This window comes from Toxorhynchites rutilus, chromosome 3 (genome assembly GCF_029784135.1).
Source record: "Toxorhynchites rutilus septentrionalis strain SRP chromosome 3, ASM2978413v1, whole genome shotgun sequence".
Classification (NCBI taxonomy): domain Eukaryota; kingdom Metazoa; phylum Arthropoda; class Insecta; order Diptera; family Culicidae; genus Toxorhynchites; species Toxorhynchites rutilus.
In genome coordinates this window covers 41486267-41508155 of record NC_073746.1, presented here as the reverse complement: position 1 = coordinate 41508155, position 21889 = coordinate 41486267, and the positions used below count along the sequence as shown (strand labels likewise).

The following is a 21889-nucleotide window of genomic DNA, read 5'->3' as shown; positions in this document are numbered from 1 at the left end:
TTTTTTGCTTTTGAGTTATGATTTTTCAAAGTTAACCGATGGTCCAAAAAATCTATATTTTTTCAAAAATGAGGCTTTTTTTTGAAAAAATGACACATTTGCCAATTAATTGAATTCTAGTCGCATACATCCAGTCTAGTCGCATAGAGATATTGACCGAATACTGAAAACATGTTAACTTTAAAAATCATAGCTTAAAAACGAAAAATAACACATCTCTGATTTTTGGATATGTTACGTTGCTTTCGAGAAAAAATACATAAAAATATAGTATCCTTGGTCCCGAAACCATGTAAACTAGAAAAAAAAACTAATGCAATCAGTAATTACGAAATCAAAATGATTTTTTTTCGCAAGTCTAAATACAGGTCGGACTCGATTATATACAGACTCGATTATATGTGATTCGATTATATACAATTTTGGACTCGATTATATACAGTTTGGAAAACAAATTTTTTTTTTAATATTTCAAATATGGCTTATTTCATGAAGAAATGTAACCTTTCAACGTTAAGGTGAAGTTTAAGTGGCTATTACATGTACAGGGGGCTAAAAATCGTGATTTTTGAACATCTTGCTTGAATTTTCACCAAGAATTGTTTATACCGATATTGCAGCCAAATTAAGAAAGATAGAAATTGGGCGTCAAAGAAAAAATTATAGAGCGGTTGAAGACCTTCAATTTGATAGAAATTTGATAGAAACAATCTAGTTTAATATATTTTTATAACACACATAAAAAATATTAACTTTTATGTTTTTCACTTCCAAAAGGTTATTAAAATCCACTAATGTAGTTGTTTCACTACTATATCCTGTACTAAATTTTCACATCTTTCAAATGAAAGGATCAGAATTCACTTCCGTAGCGTAATTTTTAATGTAGATCCAGTTTGAGGCAACAGAGTCCGAAACAAAAAAAACGTTCTATAACTCTGTCATTGTTGAAATTCGAACATATGCGTAGGAGGATTTTTTTCATTAAATATGATCGACTATCACTTCCTGAGATAATCTGGATAAATTTATTTTTTTCATGTGAGAAAGGTGTTTTTTGACTTTTAGGGGATGAATCAAACGTGAAATTCCTCTTATATTTTCAAAAAACGAAAAATATATTTAAAAAAAACAAATTAAAAAAAAAATTTTGACTTGATTATATACAGGATTCGATTATGTACAGTGAAAAGAAATGAAAAACTTTATATAATTGAGTCCGCGCTGTATATATATATACATGGCGCCATTTAGCAGTGGCGGCCATGTTGAATGTGAATTTTTATAAATAAATGTGTTCTACTAATCAAGCCCTTCTATTTGATACCCACATTGATGGAGTTCTGGGAAAATATGTGATCCGCCATTGTGTAGCGACCGCTCTTTAGGATTAACATTTTTCATAAATAACTGTGTTCTACTAGTCAAGCCCTTTCACATTGATGGGGTTTTGGAAAACCCCATATTGATGAGGTTTTAAGAAAATATGTAATCCGTCATTTCGTAGCGGCCACCATCTTGGATATTCCAGATCATGAAATACGCAGTTTTATAGTGACTGTAGAGATAAAGGTGTGTTCCAAATTTCAGATCAATTGGTCAACAGGAAGGGGGTCAGATTTCTAATAATTTGGGACAGCGCTATTACAAACATACAAACACACAAACAGGGCAAGCTAAATAAAACCGTTTACAAAATATAGCACCCTCTATCTTTAAGAGTGCCCTTTAATCATATGAATCGGTACAGTAGTTCAAAAGTTATGAATTTTTGTGGTGGAGAAAAGGGGAAAAAATTAATGTTTCGGTCCATCGGTTAACTTTGAAAAATCAAAACCCAAGAAGTAAAAATAAAGCCTCTCTGATTTTTGAATAAGTTATGTAAAAAACACCATCTTCAAGAAAAAAGTCCCTCTAGTCCAAAGTCATGTAAACAGCAAAAAACAAATACAGGGTCTTTCAGATTAAACGCTCACGCAAAAAATCGAATAGCTTCTTATATTTTTTTTCGTTCCGTCTATGCTAACACTTCGGGACGATAATATTCGACTATTTCAGTTCTAATTGGATGGTTTTTAGTGTCAAGATGCACAATTTACAAGAACGTGTATTTTAAGTGAAATCGTATTACTCGAGCAACCGAAGCCTTAATGAAAATTTGTCCTCTTATGGCAAGAATTTCAACAATTCTCGTCGTCGATTACTTCCTCTGAGGGTACGTGAACGACCGTTGCTATGTTAACCCTTTGCGGTCGTATTAAATTTGGGCATGGGTATCATACTGGTCGGAATTATTTTTTCTTGAAAAAGCATTGATACATGCAAGATTATGTAAAACAAACATTTTTTTCTCTTTTTTTTTGGAACTATATATGCATATGTATTAACTACTTCAACATAATTTAGTTACTACTTCAACAACAGTAGTTACTCAAATAATGATACGGATACTGATAATGAATCGGATACGCAGAAATGATCAGAACTTTTCACTTCAGATGCACAAAGATTTTGTCGCTTGAGACACTTATGCGATAATTCAAATAACATGAGACATTTATGTAAACAGTAGTTTTGATACTTATGAACAATCTTTTCCATCACACCAAAGTGTTACCATGGCTAAGTTCTGGTATTTTGATTTTCGTCCCACATTCCTATGCATTCAACGCACTGTGTGTTGTTTTGTGTGGTTGTTTGATACTGAGTACCGTTATCTATTACTCATGGGAGCACCGTATTGATTCGTGAACAGGTTCACTAGACATCAAGCTTTCTTTTGGAAAAGCATAAACTGATACTTGGTTGAGTAGAATATAAGATAAGCATGTTTTCTTGCAGTGGTGGCTGATAACAGACAAACGACCATAAAGAGTTCATAAGCCACAAAATTTGGAGGAACTTAGAGAAGAAATAACTCGGATTTTCAACAACATCGAAGTCTTAATGTTGAAGTTGTGCATGAATCAATAATTACAAAAATAAAAACAAATTTTTTCTGCAAGTGTAATATTTTCCCAAGGAAATCTAGCTGATTGGCTTTAATTTGATATGTTGTCTATGTATGGTCTAATAGTTTGCGATAAAGAATAAAACTATAAGTCGAACTCGATTATATTAGGCTGTCAAAAAAGTCCTGCGGAATTTTTTTTTGAATTTTCATTTGTTCATAAAATTAGTTACAATCATCTGTTTTAAGTCAAATATGCGCCGTTTTGTTCGATGACTTGTTCCCAACGAGATGCCAACTTCATAATACCCCTGTTATAGAAGCTCGCTTCCTTATTGGAAAAAAACTCGGATAGCCAATTTTCACAGGCCTCTTTTGTGGCTAACTTCTGACTACCTAGCTCGTTCGCCATGGACAATAACAGGTGGTAGTCACTTGGTGCAAGGTCCGGACTATACGGCGGATGCAAAAGAACCTCCCATCCGAGCTCCCGGAGCTTCTGGCGCGTCACCAAAGAAGTGTGTGGCCTGGCGTTGTCCTGATGGAAGACAATGCGGCCTCTGTTTATCAAAGATGGCCTCTTCTTCATGAGTGCTACCTTCAGGCGGTCCAGTTGTTGGCAGTACAGGTCCGAATTGAGCGTTTGGCCATAGGGAAGCAGCTCGTAATAGATTATTCCTTGACAATCCCACCAAACACACAGCAGAACCTTCCTGGCTGTTAATGAGGGCTTGGCCACCGTCTGAGCCGCTTCAGCGGGCTTCGACCACGACCGTTTGCGCTTCACGTTGTCGTAAGTGACCCACTTTTCATCGCCAGTCACCATCCGCTTCAGAAACGGGTCGATTTTGTTGCGATTCAGCAGCGATTCACATGCGTCGATACGGTCAAAGATGTTTTTTTGCGTCAACGTGTGTGGCACCCATACATCGAGCTTCTTTGTGAATCCAAGCTTCTTCAAATGGTTAATAACGGTTTGATGACTTATCCCCAGCTCTTGGCCGATGCTACGGCTGCTACTATGCCGGTCTTTCTCGGCTAATTCAGCGATTTTGTCGCAATTTTCGAAGGCAGGCCTTCCGGAGCGTGGCGCATCTTCGACGACCTCTACACCAGAACGAAAACGTTGAAACCATCGTTGTGTGGTGGAAATGGAAACTGTATCGGGTCCATAAACTGCACAAATTTTATTGGCAGCTTGAGATGCATTTTTGCCTTTGTCATAGTAGTACTGTAAAATATGTCGGATTTTCTCTTTATTTTGCTCCATATTTGCGACACTATAACTCACGAACGACTTAATCAAACAAAACACTGTCAAGAACTATATTATAGCGCGCAAAAATACCTTTCCAACAAGCTATAGTATGACTCGATACAATGAATACAACTAGAACTACGCGCTTACAACGACACCTCGCGGAAATACCGCAGGACTTTTTTGACAGCCTAATATATAGACTCGATTATATGTGATTCTATTATATACAATTTTGGACTCGATTATTCCCCCAACCAGAACGGGAATCGAGCCCGGAACCTCGGCATGTTAGGTTTGATGCTAACTACCCGGCCACGGGAGCACTGATGTTACCGTGATAGCCATCACCAGGTTGTTTGTAAATATGGAAAAACGTCGTTACGAGTTTTTTTTTCCCATTTGAACTATAATTAAACATGATGTTTAATGGAACCTAGGTTGAGTTCCAACAGAAAATACAGGGTTTTCCATTTCGGGCTTCCGAAAGTATACAGCCCTGTGCTGACAACCGTTTGACATAGCTGTCAACCAAAGCGTCATATCGTTAGTTGAATGTCTGCCATTTTACAATATGGATCGTTTTAGCATCGCACAACGTGTTAATTTTGTTAAATTTTACTATAAAAATGATGAAAAACCGAAAAATGTTTTTCGAGCATTACGGACGGATTTTGGTCGTCATAGACGGCCTACAGAGCACACAATCGCTAATGTAATGAGTAAATTCGAACAAAATGGATCCGTAGCGGATATTGTGAAACCTGTGCATCATCGTAATGTGCGTTCGGCCGAAAATATTGCTGCTGTTGCTGCCAGTGTGGAGGATGACCCGAATGTTTCGATTCCACGGCGTGCTCAGCAATTGGGCTTGTCAAACACATCATTGTGGCGAATTTTGCATTTGGACTTGCACCTACATCCATATAAAGTCCAACTGGTGCAAAAATTAGAGCGTGGTGACCATGGAATGCGTCGGGCATACGTCGATTGGGTGAACGAACAACAGCAGCAAAATGCTGAATTTTCGCATCAAATTTTCTTCAGCGATGAGGCACATTTCGAGCTCGGTGACTATGTGAACACCCAAAATTTCCGTATATGGGGCTCAGAAAATGCACACGTGATTGTTGAGAGGCCATTGCATCCGCCAAAAGTCACTGTTTGGTGCGCATTATGGTCTGGTGGAGTCATCGGGCCGGTAACTGTGAATGGTGAGCGCTATGGCCGCATGTTAACCGATTTTTTTTTGCCACAAATTGAAAATATGGATACGGATGGCATGTGGTTTCAGCAGGACGGCGCCACGTGCCACACAACACGACCGAACATGGCCATATTGCGAACGAAATTTGAGGGACGCATAATTTCGCGTTTTGGTGATGCCAATTGGCCGTCCAAATCATGCGATTTGAACCCGCTAGACTTTTTTTTGTGGGATTATGCGAAAGACCGTGTCTATGCCAACTCTCCGCAAACTCTTGAACATTTGAAAGACAACATTCGTGAAGTTATGACCGAGATACCGCCCCATATGTGCCGAAAAGTCATCAAAAATTACCTGTTCCGGATCAAGGTGTGCGAGGAGGCCCTAGGTGGACATTTGAATGATGTTGTATTTCACACATAATGGCATAAACCAAACTTTAATTTGAAATAAAAGTTTCATCGAAATTCGAATTCTAAGTGTGTTTCATTTCAATTAACTTTCGGAATTTAAAGTTGGAAAACCCTGTATGAGAAATTGCGCGAATAAAATTATTACAAACAGCACTGTCAGGTATTAAACATATTTTTAATACAATTTATTTTTTCATAGAACATTTTTTCCCCAGTAATTCAAAAAAATCATATAAATAAGAAAATGTCCTATCTAATCTAAAGATATCATTGTCAGGGCATTAATCGCTGGGAATTTGCCTATGTTAGTTAGGTTCCAGCTAACATTCAATGTTGTTTTCGATACCGGTATTAATGCCGCCGAACGAAAGAGCGGAAGAACGGTTCAAAAACCTGGTTCACTTGGGTGAATGGTTAGCGACTGAGGTATGCATTAACGTAATCTGCTTTGCTCGACTCTACTCCATGGTCTGGTTTTCTTATTCGTTTTTAAATGTTCTTAAAGGTGAGTCGATGCGTATTAAGAATTATTCTATATTCACTGATAGTAAGCATTTGTCAGAATCAAAGAAGAGGAAATTTCTTGGGAGATGGCGACACTCTATTATCCCCAAAGTTTCGACGAGAAGCTGGTTCGAGGGGGTAAACGTTGATAGAAATTTTATTAGAAATGTAAATTGAACACGTTGATAATGTCGAAAATTTTACAATGAATGAACTAAACTGGCTGCCGATAGAGAGGTTCGAAAGGGTACACTCACGCATACCAATTCGCGATATCTCATCAAGAAGAACTAATGGTTTTATTTAGCCGGCAACACTTCCCCAGACTCACTTGTCTATTTCCATTTCCCTCCTCTATAGATAAGCAGCACCCGTTGATCACTTGATCACTGCAGAATGAGTTGTATTTACGGGTTTCTAAACAGTTTCAAAAACTCAATTCAAAAGCAATTGTCTTCCAAATCCAAATTAAAATTTTGAAATGTTTGAAGAAAATTTAGCTCTTTTGGCACTAGTCGTGCTACGACTTTCTTCCCTCAAACTTTGATGATGATTTCAGAGTCCCGTTCCTTTTATTCTGACGATGTTTTCGTAAGTTGAAGATGTGGAAAGCCGTCTTGGCAAAAAAAACTTCCATCTCTTCTCTGCCGTCTTTGAATTCCTTATACCATTCATACATCCCTATTTTCGGCATAGTTGTGTCACCAAATATGTGCTTGTGTATATATGTAACACCAATTCCCGGTATATATTTAACAGAATGTATAATATTTCGAACAATTTTCAGAGAATTACCAATTTGATTGGTATGCAAATCATCAACATCCATTTGCAGCAAAAAATAGTTATTAGCGTCAAAACTATTTCATAAAAACGTGACATGATTTGGCACTCTTACTGAAGGGCGTAGTCTTTGATTCAGATGAAATACAGGATTCACATTCCTTAAAAAAATTTATATAAGTTGAAGTACATTGAAAAAAGGAAGACTAGTATAGGAAAATCATAACAGTATTATATTGAAGGCCATTCCAGAATTGCCAGAGACGCAAAGACGCATTAGTAGAAAAACTTACTGTTGATATAGATTATAGCAGTTATAAATAATGAGACAAAAATCTGGAACATCATAATCTCCTCCGCGAAGTTTCTTCAGTATATAAATATTCCTTTGTTGTACAAAACAAATACAAAAGTAATTCCTGAACTATTTCGTCAACCTATTATTAACACGTTAAGCCCCGATTTCTTCTTGGTGCGCTTTCCATTCAGCCCGCATCAAGAGCGTTTGCACAATATCAGTGTCGATCCCAGTTCCCAAAGATACTTATTGTATAAATAGAAAATAGTCAGCAATTCAACCCTAGGGACCGACGCAGGGCTCAACGTGTTAAGGAACTGGTAATTTTGTGCATAAGTCTCCTCTAAAAGTCGGTACCTCACTGGCGAACTGCACGTTTTTTGCTGGAATGCAAAAACAAATCGTGCAAACTTATTCTTTAACGCGTGGCGCAACGGTTTTTCAAGAATCAGAAAATTTGGGTAATATGTTTTTTTCCAACATTGGTAGCAAAAAAAATCATTCCAAATGGGTTTGTTTTTTTCGGTCGGATTCAGGGCGACCCAACTGTTGTTTGATCCAAATTTAACATCATTTCCCTTTCTCTTCGAGGGCTATTTTTTGAAAATCCCAAATCAATTCATTTTTTCATCAAAAAACGACTTTATTTTTATGTATGGGAAATTGCTGGAGATAAAAAAGTTATACTTCTCGGAGTTTGGCTAGATAAAAACCTGTACTTTAGGCTTCAAGAAAAACTGCACAAGAGAATGGAACGTAATGGAACACCTGAACGTTATTTAACTTAAGACATAAAGACAGTCCCCGAGACACTCTTTTCGTTCCTTTCTGGTCACTGGAGAATTTGTACACAGATGAAAAAAAAAGATGCCGAAAGTGTCTTGGCTTCAAATCATCATCTTGTTTTACAAGTTTTCTTCGTATAAATAAGGAAGAGTAAAGTGAACATTTCACGCAAATAACGATTATTTGACATAAAATAAAACATTTTCACACAACACCATGAAACGTGTTTTGGATACATTGAAATCGACCAGAACTTACTGCTCGAAGAAACCATAGATTTTAGTGATATGGATTTGTGCTTGAAATACGTGAAATGGGAATGTAGGTATACAAAAATATTTGTAATTATTACGATCCATATAAAAGTGTTCAAAACAGAATAATTGAGACCTCACCCTCCACTTCAGACAGTAATCCATTATGTACATGGCATGCCAAAATCAGAGTACTTTATTCATCCGTTCAATAGCACATAATTGAGTTCTCTATTTTATTACGACCATTGAGAGCCTTTTCATTTACTACAGAGCGTTCAGCGAAATTCAATCAATTTTTCCAGTGTTATTAATTTTCGTATAACATATCTTTTGAAGACGAACATCGGTTATTCAAATTACCCTCGAAATAATCATTTAATTGGTTTCAATTAAATCCGTTCAACCGATTGCTCCTTTCCAACACACTGTTCAGAGGCCCGCTTCTTCCCGAACCCAAAATATCAAACACCGGGGATGCCTAGGGGGCACAAAAACAATTTCTATTCCAAATAATTTCCCTAATTAATTGCACCACTGAAAAAGTGCGTTTGATCTGTTGTGCTTTCGTACCTTCCAGCGAGCCGCCGTTCCAAACGGGATCCCTTCTTTCCCCCCTGAAAATAAACGCTCTCGAGGATATGGTGATGGCGATGGGATAAGCGGCAGGCGGAATTTTATCCTGCCGTTTAATCTCGTCTGCCTTCTCCACGAGCGATTCTTTCCGGGTTTGTTTTTTTTCGATCGGATTCAGAGCGACCCAACTGCTGTTTGATCCAAATTTAACATCATTTCCCTTTCTCTTCGAGGGCTATTTTTCATCCCATATTTGACAAATAACATTATTCATTTCGTACGCAAATCTCGCAAATCGGTTTGTGGAGAAAGTATCGAATAAAAAACTTAAATGCGAATTTGAACAGCGTTTACCTTTTTGGTACATTGTTCAAACTGGGTCAAACACTTGAAAATTCATCCATGATAAATTGTCCCAACCCCTCAGGGCTGCTTCTTATCGGCTAGGAAATGAATTACGACTGGAGGAGGTGGGGGATTTCGAATCACGACGAGCTGCAGTGAAATTCACAAATAAAAAAAGTGAGCCCAATTCGGATCGTGGACAACCTCTATTTTACTTCGACTGAGTTTCGCATTTCTCTATTTATCTTCTTCAACTGTGTGGTTGCGGTGCACGGCGTTTGTGGGTTATTTATTGCGCCCGAGGTTTCCGGTCGATCGATCGGTTCGTTTCCGGAAATTTTATCGTATCTTACCGGGCCCAAAAAGCGGCAGAGTCCAATTACAAAATGTCAATTGACGGATATTTATGGGTTCAGAGGGTGCTCGTTGGGATGACGTTATCTTCTATTGGGAGGTAGATTTTGGGATGTATAATTCTTGGAGATACTTTCCTGAGGCCTTGCTTTAAAGTTCCTTTTGCGAAAAATAAATTTTCGAACTGATTTGCATAGTCAACGACGACACGCATCGTATCGTTCTGGAATAACAAGTATTATCGGCCACAATTTAACGAGCTTTCTCAACTGTAATTGAACAAAAACTTTTCCTGTGAATCAATTATTATTCAGTACATCATCAACTCTCTCTTCCTCAGACTACATTTCGCTACCATTACCCGCAGTGTGATCACAGTTCTTTCCCTGCTTGGGACGGGGGAAAGGTTCCCCTCGATTCGAGATTGTCTTCCTTGATAATGCGCTCACGTAATGTTGAAAGTTTTGCTGGGGTTTCGAGCATTCCTTCCCTTTCTACCGATTACGACTGGTCTGGATTTGTTTATTACAACGAGAAAAAAAAGTCCTTGTGCAACCATAAACAAATCTATTAACGAAAACCCCCAAAATCAAGTGCACTACAAAACTTTCTCTCCGCACCACGCGCATCGACAGGTGTAACAAATCCGCTGCCCCTCAGAAGCCATCGGCGGAAAATGATTTACCGCCCTCTAACGTGCTATCAACCGATTTGAAAGTTCAGGAAAGCCCACTTCCGAGTGCAATTTGCTGCGGAAGGCTCCAATTATTGCTGTTCCCATTATTTAGTCGGTGGAATCTTTCGACTTTTTCTGTGTTTCTGGTTGCTCCTCCGAATGGATACAAGGAAATGAAATATTTAATCATGCCAAAAGGAGAGATTCTGCCTTTTTGTGGCGCTGTTTGGCGGAAATAGCAGCGGTTTGGGAAATAGTTTTCCAGCGTCGGTTGTTGTGCAACCGTTTCGTGTAATTTGGGATTTAGTATTGCCGCCTGCAGCGAGGGGCAGCAGCGAAAGGTAATAGCTGTGGGAGTTAAAATGTTGTTTGTTACCGGGTAGGTAAAAAGTATAAAAGTTGCCGGTGCTAAAATGCTGTTCCACCCCTTTTGAACTCTTGCACACATTGGTCCCGGAACGGGGGAGGAAGAGGACTCCATTGCACGGGAAAGTGAGCAATTTATACCTTGCTTGGGCGGTAGTGTTGATGAACAAACCGGGCCGTAATAAATTATATGTAAAAGAAAGGGTGGGCCTGCTTGCACCTGAAAGAACGGTTTGGAACGTTACGTAGGGTGGAATAATTGTTATGAAGCACATTTTCATTTTATTTGCTCATTTTGGCACTCTCCGCAGTATGTTATTCCAGAAATGTAAACCAAATGGTAATGAAAATTTAAGGAAACGAACTATGTAATTCAAACAATTTACTTTGCTTTTCGAACGAACATTCTGGAAACCATGAAATCTGTGTTCTATGACTGTGTATACAACATAAATGATATAAATTAAACCATCAATGTTCATTTCTATTACTCAGAGAGGTTTCACTTTTTAGGGTACTCCAGTTTCGTGCAAATTATATCACATTTTACTATTTATGTACTATACATATAGATTTCACCATAAACAGTTTTAAGAAATACTAGTTGTTACTAAATGATTCCGGACGTGTTTTCGTTTAACTTTGATTTGAAAAGTGAAAAAACACAAAACAAATTTATAAAATTGGAATGCGAGGATTTTACAGTACAATAAATATTCCTATGATGGTATGATAACCCTCCCTTCTCTGGAAGGGGAAGGGTGCCCCATTAAAGTATCATACATATTTCAACCAACCATATTCGAATCAAACATGGCAAATGAAATTTTTCGGAAAACACTGAAGGAAAATGGAAAATATCGGAAAATTGAATTCCAATATGTTCTACAATTACATCGTGATAAGTGTTGTTAGTCCATTTGATGTTTGATGTCTATATAAATGAAAATGGATCGCCAAATGTGTTGGTAAGCGCGAAACTCGAGAAAAGAATTGTTCGATCTGAGCTTTCTTTATTTTATTATATTTTTATATCAAACATGTATTCTATGAAACGGAGAAACATGTTATTTGCAAGTGATTGAAGAATCTTGAACAAGAACTGTTAATATTATACGAGAATATCACAATGACGAGACCAGTTTTGGTAGAAGTACCAGGAAACTTATAGTAAAAGGAAATTGTGAAGGGTCGTTTATTAAAAAACGTGAATGTTTGAAAGTATTCATAACAAAAAATCCATTCTGGGCGGGATGAAGTTTACCGGGTCAACTAGTTTCTTATAAAAAAGACGGGTGGGTAATGTCGGGGACATAACCGGAGTGACGTAGGACTATACAAAGGGGACAGCTTTTGTTAAATACATATTTTAAATATATTGTTTTATTTTCTTCTCCTACGTGAATACCTACTTATCCACCTGAAAAATGGATTAGTTTACTGTTTACTCTTTATGAACATGTTGGTGGTTCTGAAAAGAACCTTTGGTGTTGTGTTTTTGTTATCACTCGATATCCCCATCTTGTTCGGTTAAACCTACCTGTTTAGCTATTGCGTTTGCCACTCGCCACAGCTTTCACAGTTTGAAAATTTCTTCCCATCCAGCTTTGTGACATGTTGTACAGTAAATTACATTCAATGCGACGTGCCGAAGCGCCACTCAGTGTCGCATTGGAGCCGATTTTAACCTGTAATTGAACATTTCTGATGACATTGGTACAGTGTCGACTTTCAATGTGGGGTCATAATTTGGACCCCGAACTCTATGTTTACAAAAATGTCCAACTAAATATGTCGCATTACTGGTCCGTCCAGGTAGCTAAATGTCGAGCTAAATATAAATTACTGTACTTTCAATCTGGAAACAATTTAAGAATTGGTTAAAATTGAATAATCGGGAAAGTCCCCAACCATCAATAAGCTCAGAACAACTGCCAAATTCACATACTCATCATATCCTGGCAAACAAATTATGGAAAAATCAATTTGTGTTTTATTATTATTTTGGATATTGTTTTAGAAAGCATTGATCTGTATTTTTTTTTTTGGAAGGTTTAATGGCCCTGAAAAGCGCCATGGTTTATGGAATGGTTCCAATTTAGAAAACTTAGTACTCGTGGTTTTAAAAAAAACCATTTCGAACACCCTCGATGCCGCCTTGTTCTGGATTTGCCACCAAAGCAGATTGTATAAAGAACAAACTTTTTTTTTCTGCTACCAGCTGCCGTTTTGCGATTGCGTTTGCCTGTTGCCTGTTGTCCACCGAACCGAATGTGTTCTGTTCCGAATGCGGGTTTTCTTATCGTCGCGAGCAGCTTTGCCAGTAAACTCGATCACTTCGGCGGCCGAAACTATATAACGCCGGCTAGGTGGACTGGTGCACTGGTACTAACGCGCTCGGCCTAGCTACCCTTGCGGAGAATTCCAGATCAACACGGTTCGAGCGGGATTTTGCCTTTCCCTTCACTTTTCCTCCTTTACCATGTCCAGACATAGCTGCTTGGGTTGGTTTGTTGATGTGTTGTGATGAGAACCGATGTGGTGTACGGTTTGGATGAGAATGATCGTTACGGCAGCGGAGCGGGGATTTTTAAGCTGACTGGCTGGCTAGAGAATTACGCATGTGTGAGACTGCGACCAATGTTTCGTTCATTTTTTTTTCTTTTTCCTTTCCAATCGTGCTTCATTCTATTTCGCTGCTGCTCTGGTTGCCCGTTTTGGTCGGTACGATTTGAGGAGCACAAAATGGACCAATCAAAAATGGGCACATAGTGCATTTGGACAATGCTTGATATTTCACAATTATTCAATTATTTATCTCAAGAAAAATGAAATGTTATTCGTTATGATAGATGCGTAGATATATTTCCTATCAATTGATGCAAAAACCTTTGCGATCTATTGAGAAATGCTCGAGTTATAAGCGTTCCAAATCTTGCATTTTTTCCTACTTGTTCAGTGCCTAGATTTCCATTTCACCCCCTATATCTTCCGGTTAGACGTAGTCCTACGTCAAAAGCCCATGGTTAACATCCTTTCAGATGCAGCCTTTTTTTAGTAAATCGTGTTTTTGTGTTTTTGTGTTTTTGTGTTTTTGTGTTTTTGTGTTTTTGTGTTTTTGTGTTTTTGTGTTTTTGTGTTTTTGTGTTTTTTGTGTTTTTGTGTTTTTGTGTTTTTGTGTTTTTGTGTTTTTGTGTTTTTGTGTTTTTGTGTTTTTGTGTTTTTGTGTTTTTGTGTTTTTGTGTTTTTGTGTTTTTGTGTTTTTGTGTTTTTGTGTTTTTGTGTTTTTGTGTTTTTGTGTTTTTGTGTTTTTGTGTTTTTGTGTTTTTGTGTTTTTGTGTTTTTGTGTTTTTGTGTTTTTGTGTTTTTGTGTTTTTGTGTTTTTGTGTTTTTGTGTTTTTGTGTTTTTGTGTTTTTGTGTTTTTGTGTTTTTGTGTTTTTGTGTTTTTGTGTTTTTGTGTTTTTGTGTTTTTGTGTTTTTGTGTTTTTGTGTTTTTGTGTTTTTGTGTTTTTGTGTTTTTGTGTTTTTGTGTTTTTGTGTTTTTGTGTTTTTGTGTTTTTGTGTTTTTGTGTTTTTGTGTTTTTGTGTTTTTGTGTTTTTGTGTTTTTGTGTTTTTGTGTTTTTGTGTTTTTGTGTTTTTGTGTTTTTGTGTTTTTGTGTTTTTGTGTTTTTGTGTTTTTGTGTTTTTGTGTTTTTGTGTTTTTGTGTTTTTGTGTTTTTGTGTTTTTGTGTTTTTGTGTTTTTGTGTTTTTGTGTTTTTGTGTTTTTGTGTTTTTGTGTTTTTGTGTTTTTGTGTTTTTGTGTTTTTGTGTTTTTATGTTTTTGTGTTTTTGTGTTTTTGTGTTTTTGGCAGACTTATCTCACTTCTTAACTAGGCGAACCTAGCCAGAATTTTCACCTGCCCCCGGGCTTCTGAATGCCAAAGGGGGACTAGGCTCTGCGGAATGCACGTATCTGCATGCTCGTGCTGTTTTAGTCCTGACCGAGGAATTGTCGGACAATCGCGCAGGTGCTAAGGATGACCGACTTTTGGATGCCGGCCAATTCCTTCTCGATGTTCAACACCTTTAGCGCTTCCAGAAGTGTCTTCGGGATAATTCCAGTTCTAGTGGAGAATGGAATAAATATAGCAAGAATCTTCTTGAGTTACCACGAAGGTTTTCTGGAAGAATATATTTAATCATATCGTTTCCGGACGAAGCGTTGAATGAGAGTTGGAATGGTCGATAAAAAAACAATTCTAATCGGACTAATGGAGACGATTCTCGAAACATATGTTGTATTGAAACTGAATCCGAACATTCGTTTTTAGACTTAGAAAACCCTTTGGTTGGAGTATCCTTCACTCTCATATGAGTTCGTCTTTTCATCCGTTACGCATGTCGCTAGTTACCTAGTTACCGGAATGTATTGGAAGTTTTTGCTCAATAAATGGTCATTGTTCAGACAGACCGGACTTACTTATACTAACAAAAAAAACAATAAGTTAATAGTAGCAATCGATCAAGAATTTCTTAACCTACATTCTACTTATATCAGATCAAACATATGTTGAAAATAGCCAGGTCTATTGCCTAAATTTATTTTGACTGATCAGCAAAAACTGATAATAGTATGCAGTCAGAATGGGCGTTTTTGTGACAACCAGAAAATGGAATTAATTTCAAATGAAATGTTGGTTTCCTTCGCATCAGAAGCTTATTCCCTTTGACCTTCAGCGAATACGGAAAAGTAACTCATACTAAAACCCAATGTATATGCTTTTCAGACAATTCATAGTTATTGAAAAGTTGATCGAATATTTTATAATATTTTGTCCAGACAGAGTGGACCAAGTGCCAGGAGAGTAAAAAATTGTAGTTATTAAACTTTTCATGATCCATTTCATATTCAACCATGGTCTTTCATTGGCTGCAAGTACTCCTTTTTTATAATCACGCTAACCCGTTTATTGTTTAAACATATTTTATAGAAAATTAAGAATTGTACTTGAAAATAGATACTAATCGATTATTGGTAAGTAAAATGCTGTTTCTAGCCATTAAATCGATTTGTTTTATTGTATAAGTTCAGGGGAGGAAATCCTACTGAATAAATGATATGATTTCATCATCAAAATGTTCAGTCATAGGGGAACAAGAATGATAAGCAAATTTTCCGATAAAATTCGCAATATGAAAAGAAGATGAGCGATGTGAAACAGTCACCGGTGAAGCACAAAAGCGTAATGATTAGGGTGACCAGAGTCGCTATTAGTTCGGAGGCAAAAGTATTGTCTTAGTCAATTGTGGACTAGAAAAAAAAAACAGATTTGGTTTATCTTCGTTGACATTTTTTTCCTTCACATTCACACATCAAACTAAAAACATGTAACTGGTAAGTTCCAAAACAAGATAGTAACTTTACTATTATGTATATCTTATCCAAAGGTGTAATTTTAACGCGATGCTACAGCCTTTCCAAAATCACTCACGATGATGCACTTTGTTCCTCCTTTTTGGCTAATGTATAACGCAAGATTTTGAAAATAAACTTCACTTGCCATGCTAATTTATTAGTTTTCAGTATCCATAAAAATCCAACTCATAAAACTTGTGCTTATTTGACCATCATGTTTTAAGAAAGATTGGTCCCTAATATTTGGAAGATGAAAGAGAATTGTCACCCCTCGGTTCGATACAGCACCACCACAACATCAAATTGAAATAATGTGAATAATGAGGAGGCGATCTGGCGTAGTGGTAACATCCATACCTCTCACGCAGATATCACGAGTTCAATTCTCACTCCCGACATTCTTCCAAAAATGGAAGTAAAAGTGACGAACCAGCCGAAATGTGTTGAAAGTCACTATAATAAAAAAGAAAAACTAAAAATATATATTTTTTCTCCAGCGATATTTTTACCCACTGTGCGTAAATGAGGGTGCAAATGAATGTATGGGAACCATAGCCAACCAAGTCGACCATAAAATTTCAAAAAGTTACCCTATACAAAATGTTCACCACCTCGAAAAAAAAACACTCTATGCAAAATATCAGCTCAATCGGACTTAAGGGAGAGTGGCGCAAGCGAAGTAAAGGAAATCGGGGTTTTCGAAAAAAAAAATTTGATGCCAAATGATTTAAAATTGCATGAAACCTCGAGCATTAGTGCCATCTCGAAAAAATTTTTTTTGTCAAAAATCGGCACTCTGGGAGTTTTTTTTCGGAGTACGAATCGAAAAGTATGGTTTCGGATGCCAATAAAAATATGCATCTCATTTTTTCATTCGGAACTTGCTACGACATGTTGATTTGCACGATAATATACCCTATGCAAAATATTAGCTCAATCGGACTCCATTTACTGGTGTCACGTTAAAATCACCGGAAATCAGGGTTTTGAAAAAAAAGTTTTGGAGCCATACTTTTCGTTTCGTACTCGAAAAAAAAAATAAGCCCCAGAATGCCGATTTTTGCCAATTTTTTTTCGGGATGACACTAGATCTCGACGTTTCATGCAATTTTAAGACATTTGGCACCAAAACAAATTTTTCGGAAACCCCGATTTCCTTTACTCCCCCCCTTGGGTGATTTTTCGATTTTCAAAAAACTCAAACTTTGACCGCTCTGCGCTCCCTTAAACCCGGTTGAGCTGATATTTTGCACAGGGTGTTTTTTCGAGGTGGCGTACCTTTTCTATGGAGTACGGTTTTTGAAATTCGAGATGACCATTTTCATTCGCACCCTAGCATACATACATTGTGTCGAAACTATGTAGGGGAAAGTCGGGAAAGACGGAAACCCCTGTATAATTGATAAATTAAATTTTTATTTTGAATTTTAATGATATACAAACTTACAAAACATTGTATCAATACCTTTGACACTTACTGTGTACCCCTAGCTGTCTTTCTGTTAAAATTGTAAATGAAAACAAAGAAGTAATCTACAAAGAGCAGCTCGATGTAAATTTTCGTCTGCAGAAAATTAGGTTCTCATTGTTATCGAGTAATTTGTTGGGGTATTTTTCGTTACGTGAGTTTTTACCATAACTTTTCTTCCAGTTTATCGAATCAGCGGTAAGGACCTCCAAAACTTATCGAGTACACAAACTTGAATTTTTAGTTAGTCTCCATCTTTCCCACCCCAGGTGTCCATCTTTACTGCCAAGTGTCCCTCTTTCCCGACTCAATGTTATTTTTTCAAAGACACCGGACACGTTCATTTTGAAAAATTTCTGCCTCAAAGACGATTTTTTTTATAAAAAGAGACAGAGACTATCAATTTGTGATGAGATAGCTATATTTTTTGTGAAATTCAAGAAAAAAATCAACGTTTACTTAAAGTGTCCGCCTTTACCACCTTTCCCCTACATATGATATTTCAAAGCTAAAAACTTGTAGTTTTAAAATCATTTAGAATTGGTTTTCTTCGATGGAAACACAGCATTACAAACACCGATTGAATATTCCGGGGTCTCACTTTCTAACTAAATCTTCTTCTCAAGTGTATGTGAGTGTATGAGAAAGATACTTGAAGCTAATGCAGATCTAAATCAATGAACATTTAAATTGAAGATTCAACTTCAATGAGTCACTGAAGTTCATCCAAATTAAGATGACATATTTTCTCTCATGTCATGTAGTCTTTTTTGATAATAATTATGAGTTACTCCAAGTAACTCAAAATGAGCAATTTTCGCATTTTCTTCAAGGATGCCACAAGCACAAACAAAATAATGGATAAACGCGCTCTTCACTCATTTATAGATCAATATGGAATCAGCTTGAAATGAGACAGATTTACAATATTCCACACACAGAACACCGCACAATCTTTTCTATTGCAGAGCACTGCTCTAGCGAGCACATATTTTCGATTGTGACATTTTGATAACGATAAAATGTATATCCCGTATTTACTGTGAGTATGTAATTTCTGCTGTCACTATAAGCTGGTATTCCTTCAGTGATATCAGATATTATGAGAAGCGAAAAATAAACTTTACGTGGACTGCGTTTCCAATACAAGCCACTTCTATGTTCGAATTGTTTTTGAAATATTATAAATATTATTCGTACCAATTCGACTTAAAATTAATTTGTCATGGTTAAAAATTAATGCAAGAATCCGTTTCATTAAAAGAACAATTTATCATTTGACTCAAATATGTTGGTAAGTTTAGGCGAAACAAATTCACGTTTGTTCTACTAGGTGCTTGCTAAAAGTATATCCTCTTGATGTTCTAATACTCTTGGTAATTATGTCTTACTCAATAAATTTCCACCTGAAGAGACCACATCCACATCCACAACCACATCCGATTACATTATTTAAACATCAAACGATAACATCTGAATCACAGCCGAACACTTCTTCTTCTATCTCGCCCACTCGACACCAATATTTGCCCTTTAAACAACTATTCCCACAAATGACTTTCCCACTTATCGTTATTAGTACCAAGCGGGCAACTGGAAAAGTTCTCTGGCACAGAAAATAATCTAAGCTCGGCAGCAGCAGCAGCAGCGTCCACTATCACTTTCATCTCATGCAAACTTCATTTGTGCAACACTCTCCAAAAGGAACAGGTTCCACAGTTCCACATCAACGCAACCCCTTCCCCTGGGGGGTTGCGCGTAAACTCTTTCAATCGTGCAAAAGAACAACAATTGCAGCAAGTTTTCCACCCACTGAACTCGAAAAGACGACTGCCGGCGAAGAAAATCTAAAGCAATTTGCTCCGGTGGAGCACATATCCTCGGGCGAAACTCGTCGTCAGGAGTGGAAATTCCCCCGCCAATGAAGAGCAAACTTAAGTTCCAGCGCCTGAAATGGGTTCTACTTCGAAATGAAATTTGTCTGTGCAGACAAACACTCCAGCACCGAGACAAAGACGAAAAGTTAACAGGATCTTCCGATTGGGTCATCAAAAGGGGAAACTTACTTTCACCGAAACACACACTCACTAATCTCACTGCGATAAACAACCATTTCAAAATTCGTCACTTTCGTAGATTTGAGGTTCTCCGTTTTCACACTTCCACTTTAATTGCTTTTTCCCAATAAAGCTGATAATCGTATCCGATCGTATTCCGTGAATCTCGTTTTCGGATAGCTGCTGCTGATTTAAAACTGCTGTAATCCATTTAGTAATCCTCTGCTGATGGAAACACAAACTCTCTTCTCACAGTTCCAAATTCACGGTTGTCATCATTGGGTTTCACATTTCACCACAAGCCTCATTCCGTGCAACCATTTTCATCACCAACTGACGGTATGATAGGAAAACCGCCACTATGATTCACCTGACGACTTCTTCTTCGATTGTAAAATTTCCACACGCGAAGTTATTTCGCTTCGCACTCACTAACCGGAACTACACCCAGGTGGAACACAAAACAGAATCACGAATGCATCCACCACACAAAACACACCGAGGTAATCCTTGTTCATGAGGTCGCGCTGCTGCCAAGATCCACATCCGTCTCGACGCGGCCGGCCGGTTTCCCGGTATGAGTAATCCGTCTGGGGGCTAGTGTATGGTAATCCTTGGGGCTATTCTGCCACGCTACATGTGTTTCGTGGCAAAGTGGGGAAGAAAAAATATCCTTTTTTTTATGACGCTCCACATTCATTCACGCTCGCACGCTCGTAATTCGTTTTCGATCACGACGCGAAGAAAACCCGCACATCAAATAATCAACCGAAAGGAGGAGCTGACGAGCGCCCGCAACCGGGGAGACAAATTTCACAGTTCGAACACGTACGCACCACGGACGGGCTCCTTAACGTTCGAGCTTTGCGACGTGAGACGCGCGTGGATGGAGCTCAAGGAAACGCAAAATATAAATACAATTTTCCTCCCTCCCACGTCGTCGTTCGATTGACGGAGCAAAGAAAAACGCGCCACTTTCCAGTTGGAAGATACCATTCGCAAACAGAACGCACACAAAGCAGCGAACCTTCACCTTCTCTGTACCGATCCTTACTGAAGTCCTTGCCGGAACGGAAAACCCCGCGCCGCTTCGGCTGCGTGGTGCGGAAACTGGCATACAGAATGAGAATGACTCCGAGTTCATCCCTTCCATCGCCACCCCTAATCAACAATATTGGTTCATTCATTCATTCATCCATCGTAGTGACCACCAGTGGGGAGTTTTTCCGATGGATGGTGCAGAAGAAAGCCTTCATTCACAAAAAAACAAAGGGTGAGTCATGATGCCGTTGCATCGCCTGGCCTACTGGCAGCCAGTGATGTGGGTGGACGGAACAAAGGGCGGATGGTTCGTCGTGAGCAGATGTTTTGACGCGACTTTGGGTTTTCGGGCGGCGCGAACCGAAGGGAAGGAATGTTGCGTGTCTCTTGTCGCACCCCTACTCCGGGTGTTAACTGAGAGGCGGTAGATTGTGAAGGGTGATAGCTTTCAACACCCCCTTATCCACGCGTTGTTGGGTATGTATTTCGAATGGATTTTGTTTTGATAAACGATGATTGCCCCAAATGGGATTGATAAGAGATAGGAGGTGATAGGTGTCTTTCTGTTTTTTTTTGTGTCTGCGTTCGGCCGAGGGCAGAAAATTCAACATGTGTGGTGTAGATGCCAGAATTCGTAGAATGGTGAATAAATGAAAGTTTCTAGTTTTAATTTGAATCAGTTGAAATAAACGATAAAGTGCATGAGCGAAGCAAAATCAAATATAATTAAGATGCTCTCAATGACAGTATGATACAGTCATACCTCGATATAAGGCAACCTCGATATAAAGCAACCTCGATATAACGTAACTTTTTAAGATGTAAAAATAAACAATACAGAAATAGTTTTTGGATTATAGATTACTTCGAATAAATATTTCTATTGAGTTTTCAAACAAATGAGTACCGTAAAATGGAGAACCATTGGTAGTTTACATTTTGGAACTCAATTTTATTTTTTGATAAAAAAGAGCATGTGGAAAAGCAATGTAAGGATTGTTTTGTATTACAGTCCACTACAATTTCCCTTATGAAATACGCATTCCTTCAACCTGATGTTCTTGGGCGGCATAAATTTGGTATTGTTATGGCATATTTTGAACTTTCAGCATTTTCATGTTTCAAGAACAAAATTCAGGGGAATTTCCATTTGGT

The 21889-nt window shown here is 37.9% G+C and overlaps 1 protein-coding gene across 4 annotated transcripts in view; it reads right to left on the bottom strand.

The window, feature by feature from the left end:
- Positions 1–20654, bottom strand: part of LOC129778241 (protein sickie) — a 475861-nt gene extending 455207 nt beyond the window's left edge. Inside the window, exon 1 of one of the 4 annotated variants that reach the window (XM_055785016.1) lies at positions 19703–20654. The gene's annotated coding sequence lies outside the window, so the exon portion shown is untranslated. The remainder of the gene's footprint in view (positions 1–19702) is intronic. The other 3 variants (XM_055785017.1, XM_055785018.1, XM_055785019.1) reach the window with 3 other exon arrangements.
- Between the last annotated feature and the right edge of the window lie 1235 nt (positions 20655–21889).